The sequence below is a fragment of the Aedes aegypti genome, chromosome 2 (genome assembly GCF_002204515.2).
Source record: "Aedes aegypti strain LVP_AGWG chromosome 2, AaegL5.0 Primary Assembly, whole genome shotgun sequence".
NCBI lineage: Eukaryota > Metazoa > Arthropoda > Insecta > Diptera > Culicidae > Aedes > Aedes aegypti.
This window is the reverse complement of record NC_035108.1, coordinates 366,676,229-366,686,491: the sequence shown is the minus strand read 5'-3', so window position 1 is coordinate 366,686,491 and position 10,263 is coordinate 366,676,229.

Here is a 10,263-nt window from a genome sequence, read left to right as displayed (position 1 = left end):
GTTAGAGTTCAACGGTAGTAATGAAAAATCACACAGTTTTTCCCCATATTTCGTTTCATTTTCATTCACGCTGCCATCTATAGTTGTTTGACTAGTTTTCCTTCACTATCACTTTTAAAATATTCGTTCACTTCAATTTAACTAGGAGTTTATAATGTAATGTCCGGATTTGATACATTTGGCCGTTATCCCGGACACCCTCTTTTCACACCCCGCAATTCACATTTACACCGTATTCCACGACTGTTATGTAATTAAATAGTAAAACTATCGTTTTATTTCTATTTGAGTTGAAATCACTTCACTAATAACGAAAATGAAACATATTTTTCACGGATAAACACTCGACGTGCGTTTGTAAACACTACTACCAAATAAAATTGCGCTGTGAAGAAATGACGTCCAGCCAGAGCAGCGCAACTTATTTTCATTTTATTAATTATTTGGCAATGTTGACTAGATTAAAACAAACAGTAAAACGATCAGAAGTATCATAAATAGCTGATGTGATTAAAAACTGGCAGAATAACATTTAATTTTTCCTTTAATTGATGAATATTGTTAGAGTGTCCGGATATTGGTACCGTCCGGATTTTGATTCATCACGGTACCTTCAACTAGTGTTGTAAGTGGATTGTTGGAATGGATGAGAGAAGCTAAAGTTTTCAGATGTTGTTTCACTCACTTTAAATGTTAGTCTCGAAGATTTTCACCGCCGTTTCACTAGGGGAACCTGGTCCAATATGGACCCTGTTCTAATTCGGACCATCAAGAATTTCTCAATATTGGCGCTACTGTGAAGATCGTGTTTACCGTTTTTCTACATATCTTCCGGCTTGGATCTAACACAATAAATTTGACGCCTTTCAGTAGTTTCATTTGATTTTTATATAAGTTTGTTGTTTTTTAGTGCTCTAGTGTACCGTCTGTTAGAATTATTTCCAAGCTTCTTTAAGCGACAATAATTCTTCAATCTTTCTGTGATATTTTGTAATGGAATGCCCAAAGCCTAAGCTTTCATCTGACCATATGGTTTTGATAAGTCTGTGCACTGTTTGTGCTCAACTAGATAGAACATCATAAAATGTGCGTTGGTCTAATCCGGACCTTTTGATATGGTTCAATATGGACCTCTTGCTTTTCAAAGTGTACTCAGGCTATTCTAAGAGCTCCACACCGTGAAAGTCTTCTCGACTTGGTAGAAAATCACAGCAGTTATAATATTGATCAATGGTGCCTTTGTTTCTGTTGTGGTCAAGGTAGATCACCAAATACTAAAGGAATCAATATATCAGCGACTTGAAAGGTATCTCCATCAATACCACAGCCAAGCTGTGTCCAAAATAGTTTGGCAATATGATATTACAAACGTTTACGAGTGCTAAGAACAATACAGCCAACTTTCCCTTACCCGATATTCTGTATTTTTGTTCACAAGCTCGATTGATTGCGCAGTCCTTTCAATATAGTGTAAAGATACTTTGACCCCTATATCGGAGTCCATACTTCTCCAACTTGATATCCTGAGATTCGATGATGTCTGTTTCAGTGCCCCATACAAGTTCACCTGTTTTACCCGATATTTTCATGTAAAGTTTCAATGTGTTGAAATTTTACTACATTCAAAGTTCGAATGTATTTTGTCAAAATGAAAAATGCTCCAAAGCTTTAAAAATATCTGTTTATTATCTCGATATCTCCCATACACTATGGTACGTTCAAAATCGAATTAGGGAGAGTTTACTGTACCTAATTTTGGAACAGCTTCACCAGTGGATTGCACTTATGATTTTTTTTTCAAATGGAATTCACATTTTACTTAAGCTAGTTCTAGTTAGAATTAAAATGTAATTTGTCACTCATTGAGTTTATTTATTTTTTGCTCGCGCTTACAGAAGAAGTTCAATAAGCTTTGATACCAAACAAATCGGAGTTATATTTGGAGTTATATATGGTAGTAATCATAGCAAAAAACAATAATATATAGGATGGTCCGAATTAGAACATGGGGGGTCCGGATAGGAACAGGGTTGGTCCAATTCGGACCTTCTGGAGAATTTTGTTCAAACATGTCCAGTCATGTCCTGGTAGGAGATATCATAAAACTCTCTGAGTAAAAAGTGTGCGCGCTGAATCAGGCTTTTGCGATAGCATCAAACTTTTGATGTAGTTCATCGTGCTGAAAAGATATGGCCAAAAAACTGTTACTAGGTCCGAATTGGACCATGTTCCCCTACTATTTTTTATGTTTTTGAATCTTTTCAAATACTTGATTTTATCAATGTTTCTTAATATCGAATCTTGTTTCAATTTATGGGCGTTTTGCAGCAAGCTTCTAACCTATTTCGATTGCACTCTTAATAACAGTTATAATTGTTCTATTAATGGATCGATTTTTTTTATTAGTATCATTCCAAACATTATAATAATTTCTTATATCTAGGTGTTCTGTGTTATTAGACAACACTATCATCCTAATTTGGTAAAACAAATCTAAGATTTTATTAACATTTTGTTAACAACTTATTACATTTCATTTGCCGTAGCAGTTCAGATTTTTTACAGGTGAGTTGATTTCACCTGCTTATAAGAGAAAAAAAATAACGTTTTTAATTTACTTAACCTTGTAGAAGTACTGGCAACACGGCATCAGTTGTTTTGGTAATTTAAGAGTAAAAACTACCCATACCACTTTACAGTGTATTTGGTTTTGTATTACCGCTCGATCTACTTCCTGTCGCATAACCAAAAGAAAACTCGAGAAGAATAAACGTGTCCTAAAAGTAGTGCGTTGTAAGTGTTTTTTCCGCAGTCCGATTCTCGATATTTCGTCCGATTCCGTTCGTTCGTGCGTGTCCGCTTGGTAAATGTCCATAGGTTATGGCCCCAGTGCACCGGAGTCGCGAGTGATTATTCGGGAATTGTTTTTTCGGTCAGTTTTTTGTGCGGTTGATTTTTTCGGCAGTCCGACATGAGTGACAAAATGGCGACGTTCACCAAATTGAATGCTTCCAACTATGAAAATTGCTTCAAAGTGAAACTGCTCCTGATTAAGGAAGGCTGTTGGGAGGCTATCAGTGAGGCGAAGCCGGAGCCCGTCACGCCGGCGTGGGAAACGAAAAATCAGCAGGCAATGGCAACTGTCGGATTATCGGTCGAGGACAGCCAGCTAATTCATATCCGGAAAGCCACATCTGCTAAGGAAGCGTGGGAGAATCTAGAAAAAGTGTATGTGAAAAGAACGCTCAGTACGAAGGTCTCCCTGATGCGAAAAATTTGTCGCATTCGTTTGGAGCACAACGGCGACATGGAGGCGCACATCGCGACGCTGACAGATCTGGTGGAAAAGTTGAACGGGTTACAGCAAAACGCCGTTTTGGACGATCAGTGGCTGGTGGCGATTTTGTTTAGTAGTCTCCCGGAAGAGTACGAGACTCTAGTGACTGCCTTGGAAGCGAGGCCTGATGCGGATTTGACCTTGGATCTCGTCAAAGGTAAATTGATCGATGAGTGGCAGAAAAAGGCAAATCGCGCGGACAGTGGTAAAAGTGGTGAAACAGCTTTGCATGCTGCGGCCGGCAGAGAAGAGGTCAAGTGCTATTTTTGTAAAAAGCCGGGCCATAGAGCGCTGCATATGACGAGCCTAACCTCACTTATTTGACAGCTGCTGGTCCTGTTGTTTACGTTTCGGACTTAGTCGTTTTTTCCATCATTTTTTCATCTTCGCATTTCTATCACCAGCATGCTGATGGTGACGATTTTCCACGGTAGGAAGATAGAATAATACGATCCGTGGGTATCTGCAGTGGATTTGACCTCTCCTCGCAACAAACTTTCACGAAATTAAGAATGATTCGAAAAAAGTACTAAGTCCAAACTGTAAACAACAGGACCAGTACCTGTCAAAATTGATGCGTGACGTCACAGTGCAGTGGAGTATAAGAAAGCGAGCTGTGACAAGTGGAAGAAGTGGAAGGAAAATAAGAAGAAAAGTGAATCGAAAGAAGAAAAATCTGGCAATAAGGCGCACAGTGTAGTGCATGATGACGTCAAAGTGATCAACTGGGCGTTCGCTGCTGGTGATCTAGTGCCGAGTATTTGGATTCTTGACTCAGGTGCAACATGCCATATTGCGAACAGCCGTGATTTCTTCGAGTCGTTTGACAGCAGTGTCAGAGAAGATGTGAGCGTCGCGAACGGCGTGAAAGTGGGATCCGTCGGAAGAGGGTCCGGAAAATTGGTTGCTGTTGACAGTGCGAATCAGCGTCGAGTGATCACAGTGGATGATGTCTTGCTAGTGCCAGGAATGAAAGCAAACTTGTTGTCGGTTAAGCGATTAGTGAGCAAGGGCTACGAAGTGAACTTTGATGCGAAAGGTGCAACCATTAGTCGGAATGGGACTGTTGGTGCTGTGGCCGAACTTTCGAACAATTTATTCGTGATGAAGCTGCTCAACGAAAGTGTATCGCTGGTGAGTGAATCAACCGAGTGCGTCCATGAATGGCACTGCAAGATGGGACACAGAGACATTGAAGCTGTGAGGAAGCTCCCGTTAGTGGAATCCGGGATGAAGATCAAAGAGTGTAGCTGTTCTGAAGAGTGCGAAGTGTGTATACGTGGGAAGATGCATCGTGAGCCGTTTCCGAAAGCGTCGAAGAGCAAGTCGTCGGGCGTTTTGGACCTGATCCATACGGATATCTGTGGTCCTATGCGGACTGCGACGCTGAGCGGAAGGCGCTACTTCCTGACGTTTATAGACGACTTCAGCAAGTATACGGTTGTCTATATCCTCAAGCGCAAATCGGAGACGCTCGACAAGCTGCGAGAGTACATCGAGATGGTTACCACCAAGTTCGGTAAGAGGCCAAAGATACTTCGCTCGGATAACGGAGGTGGTACACCGGGGATGATTTTAAACGATTTTTGAAAAAGAATGGCATTATCGGTCAGTTTACCGCACCGTATTCGCCGCAACAAAATGGCACTGCGGAGCGTAAGAACCGGTATCTTGTGGAAATGGCCCGATGTTTGTTGATCCAGGCAGGGCTCGACGACCGGTTCTGGGGTGAAGCCATAGTAAATGCGAACTATCTTCAAAATCGCCTCCCTTCTCGTACAATACCGGTGACACCGTTTGAACGTTGGCATGGGGTAAAACCGAATCTGTGTCATGTTCGCCCATTTGGTGTTGATGTTTACTGCTACATACCGAGCGAAAAGCGGGGCAAACTTGATGAAAAGGCGAAGAAGCTGAAGCTTATGGGATACAGCGAGGTGTCAAAAGCGTACCGTATGATTGATGTTTCGACTGGGAGAATTACGATTAGTCGGGACGTTCGTTTTCTGAGGAGCTTCAGTTCGGTACCCGAAGTGGAAAACATGTCTCCGTGTAGCGATGTATTGATACCTCTGTTGAAGAACGTTGCGAGCATGGATCCGGTCGTGCCTTGCAAAGTGCCTGTGGTGGAGCACGAGGTCGAAGACGTCTGGGAGGATACGACGCCTGCTGCTGATGAAGAGATTGTGAGGAGATCAACTAGGACAACGAGAGGACAGTTACCGGCCCGATATGCTTGTGCGGCAGAAGCTGTAGTTCAGGAGGAGCCGAAAACAGCGAAGGAGGCGCTGTCTGGTCCAGATAGTCATAACTGGAAGAAGGCGATGTTGGATGAACTCGAATCGATAAGGAGCAACGATGCTTGGGAACTTGTCGATGCTCCACAAGGAAAACGTGTGTTGGGCTGTAAATGGGTTTTCCAACTCAAGCGTGCCTCAGATGGTAAGATTATTCGGTTCAAGGCCAGACTTGTGGCGCAAGGCTACAATCAGCAGTATGGTAGTGAGTATGACGAAGTCTTTGCGCCTGTCGTTCGTCAGACTACTTTCAGAGCGCTCATGTCTGTTGCGGCGAAGCGGAGGATGACAGTACGGCAGTATGACATTAAGACAGCGTTTCTAAACGGTGACCTTGAGGAGGAGTTGTTCATGCGCCAGCCTCCGGGATTCGTCGTCAAGGTCTGTCGTTTAAAACGTAGCTTATACGGGTTAAAGCAGAGTGCTCGCTCGTGGAACTTGAAGCTTCATCAGGTGCTAGAAGGTGACGGTTTCAAGAGGAGTACTGCCGATCCGTGTCTTTATAGCAAGGTGGTCAACGGAAAGCGCTGCTATGTTTTAGTGTACGTCGATGATCTTATTATCGCCAGTGAGGAAGAAGGAATCATCGAGTCGATTAGTCGAACGCTAGCTCGTAACTTTGAAATCGTTAGTCTCGGAGAAGTGCGGAATTACGTCGGCATTGAAGTGGAACGTGACAGTGCTGGTGACTTCCACATTGCGCAGCGCAGATACATTGCGGATATCGTAAAGTCGGCTGGATTGCAGGATGCCAAATCATCGCCGATCCCTATTGACGTTGGTTATTTCAAGCCGGATGCAGAAGACAAGCCTCTCTCGGATAACGCGGAGTATCAAAAGCTAGTGGGAAAGCTGTTATTCGTAGCTGTAAACAAGCATGGGAAAATCGTTTCACGTTGCATTCATTTTGCTCTCCTGAGCCAACGTGTGTTACCTGTGAAGCCCGATCACAGCAACACTACATAGAAAGTGTCGCGCGTTCATCCCGAAGAGAGAGATAAAACACAGGCAAGAAAAATTAACCAACAATCTCTAATGTGTGTGTTCATTTGTTGATTCATTCACATCAATATGAGTCGCGCTGCGAATGTATCTCAATACAATCACAAGTGAATGCAATCTTTCATTCTCCGTGATTCTTTCGGGATCGTTTGTAAAATTGCTTGCCGCGAACGTTTGTTGGTCGCGCTTTGTGCTGGCATCTGACCGATGCAAACAAAACAAATTAAAACGACTCTGCGTATGGAATATGTCCAGCTTTTAGTTACTGGATGGGGGTGGACAATTATCAAGGCATTGTACAAAAATTACGTAACGTATGAAGGGGGGTGAATTTTTCGTTACTGTTGTTACAAGAAGGGTCAACGTTTCTTAAGCAATTTACACAACTGATAATATTGCTGTTGAATTTGAGATGCAAATGTTAAGTAAGCGTCCTCCAAATGCGGTAACAAAAAATAATCAAAGGACACCTAGCAACAATTACATAAATCACCGAGGCCCTAGCAAGAAAAATCTGTCTTTGACATCGCATTTCTTGTGAAAAATCTTACCGCGTTTGGAGTTCCCGCATTTGATATATGCATTTCAAACGCACACAGCAATATAAACTTCTATAACAAAAAAAAGTTGGCTTGGCAGACGAGAGAAGTTAAGTTGTTTAAATCCAAGAAAAAATATGCACCATGCTCGCATCCTTTTAAAATAAATTTGCTAAACGAAGTTGAGTATTCTTGAATGAGCGTTATGAAATTATAAAGCAGGGGAGTAGGGGTTTGAAAATAACAAAAAGTAATACAAAATAAGCAAATTGGCCTACTGCGATACTTTTAAATTTTGAGTTTTTGGCTTCGCAGTCTAGCACTCTATGCCGGGCGTTAGGTTTAACGCAAAGAAAATGATTTACGCGATTCGTTGATTCCGGATTTTAAATGCAGTCACGATATGGAAGTGTGTAACCATCATCGATCATATTTTTACACATCAGCATTCTTTCCAAATATTACATAAGTTTTTGTAACTAATGAATCTTAAACATCTGAACAATATCGCCAGTAGCCCCTTTTGATTCTAGGGACGGACACTCACGTTTTGGTTTTATTTACAATATACATGTTGGGTCTTTGGCACTTTTAACAACCAACATATGCTCTACAATTAATCATGAAAATTTGTTGGAACAACTTCAATAATAAAATGATAAACAAAATAATAATTAAGTAAAGACCGAAAAAATATTCACAAGGTTTAGGGTATTTGTTATGTAAACATTGCTTGAATTTTTCACAAATAGTGGAATTGGTTAATCTATTCAAATTTTATCAAAATAATATTGCTGCAATATTGATCAAAGGTCTTAGTTTTACTACTTTTATTTCATTATCAAGTGTTAGTTTGTACATTTTACGTTTTTTTGTATTCTTCAATTGCTAAAATGAACTGCTCTTACGGCATTTCCAAGCTATTGAGGACTATAAAGCTTCTTACAAAATCAAAATTTTGCTTGTTTGCGATCGTTTGAAAAATTATTCTTATACTCAATAGATTGCACTTAAAAGGAAAATCATTTTTAGTTACAAGAATTAATGTGATACTTCTTCATAGCGTTCATATGACATCAGAACAAATGTTTTTGAACATTACTAATTGATCATCGCAGTACTTGACAGTTACATCATTCGTTTGTATCAACTTAAACAATAAAGCATTCGTAACTGACAGTTCCATCAAAAAATGGTAAACTAGAAACATCATACTGCAAATTAAAAAATATTAAAAGCACGTTCTGCTGTAAAGTTTTATATATGTGTAAAGTGTACGAGGTAAACAGCTTTCTAAATTATGTTTATCTATGGAAAACGTTAAAAATATCACAATGGACGATAATTTATAGAATCAGTTAAAGATGAAAAAAAAATCATTATTTACGATTATCAAATCAATATTGATTTTCAAAAGTAGCCCCTTTTTATCTTGAAGGACACATTTTTTCGCTATTAATGCATCTTTTTATTGCTTGATGGATTTGCCTCATACTTTCCAAATTTGCTATGTAAAATTACATTGTACATTTACAACTTAGAAACATGCAAGAATTATTGAAATCCTCTCAAAATTCTTAGAGCTGCAAATTCACAAAGTTGAAGAATATAAATGTAATATCAACTAGCGGTATATATATTTTTCGCTGGTACGGGACACCAAATGTCTCGTTTTACCCTTTCCGTTCCACCCCCAGACGTAAAACGTTGGATCGCTAAGTCCGTCAGAGACTATTGGGCCCAAGAGTGGCATCAAAAGACTTCGGCTCAGGTTCGGAAGGTAAAGGGAGATACTTCTAGTTGGGAAGAGCTCTCCTCGCTTCACGACCAGAAAATAATTTCGCGCCTCAGGACCGGACATACCCGTTTTGCCTATAACTTTGATGGTAGATTCTTCCGTCAAGAGTGTGAACAATGCGGTATTTACAACTCAGTGGAACATGTAATCTGCCAGTACCCTCTGTACGAACACCACAGACGTACAAATAACATTCCCGGAAGCATCCGCGATGGCCTCGCAAATGACCCCGCATCATTGGCGGCCCTAATTTGCTTCCTTAAGGAAGTCAGACTCTACTCCCGCACGTCACGACTCTACAACCTGATCCGCTATCAATCTACGTCAGAGAATACCTAGGATTGGACAACCGGTGGTCTCCCTGAAGACCTCTCCTTCGGGGGTAAGTCCCATCCAACTAACGTAACTCCTAACGCAACCGCACCATCATTTCAATGAACCTGCAAGAATCTCCACACCGCCACGACTGGTGGGCTCCCCGAAAGATTCCGTTTTCGGGGATAAGACCCATCCAACAACAAAGTCATCAATCGCAACCATGCCAACGATCCTTTTTCTTTTGCTCGGCTGCAGAAGTCGTCGTCCAAGCAAAGGCGCACGTACCCCTTTTTTAAAGTTGTGTTTATCGTCCTACGTTAAAAACCCACAATGGTGAGACCCCATGGTTGGGCTCAAAGGCTGGCCCCTCTGACCATCCTTCTCTTTCTCCCATTCAGGTGAAGAACTAGCCATATGTTAATGTGCTAAAATTCACCTTAATAAAGAAACAAAAAAAATATGTTTCGCGATCTATTAGAGATTGTCGGGTTTTACATTTTATTAAACTGAACCCGGCTTATTTTATTTTTTCAAACCCGTATCCGACCCGAACCCGAGACAATAATTGATTACCAAACCCAGACCATACCAGAAATCAAAAATATGCCAGTGTTTAAACCTGTACCCGATATGTTTTTAGATAAAACACCCTATTAAAAATCGGTTTTGAAAAAATAATACTATTTTTACAATTCATCGTTTCTGATGAATAAGCACGCATTCCGATTGTAGATCTGTTTTTAATGCTTACCAAACCCGACCCCAATCCGATATATTTCAGGCCCGAATTTGACCATTACCCGATATTTATTTTTTAGCCTTTTAAATTCGACCCGCTCCCAAAACTGACCAAAATAAAATTTTCAAACCCAAACCCGACCATCTCTACTACCTATGTATGTAAAGCATCATCAGCTGCACAACTTGCGGAATCAAAAGTCAATGCTATGGATCGAAAGAATGAATGCAATT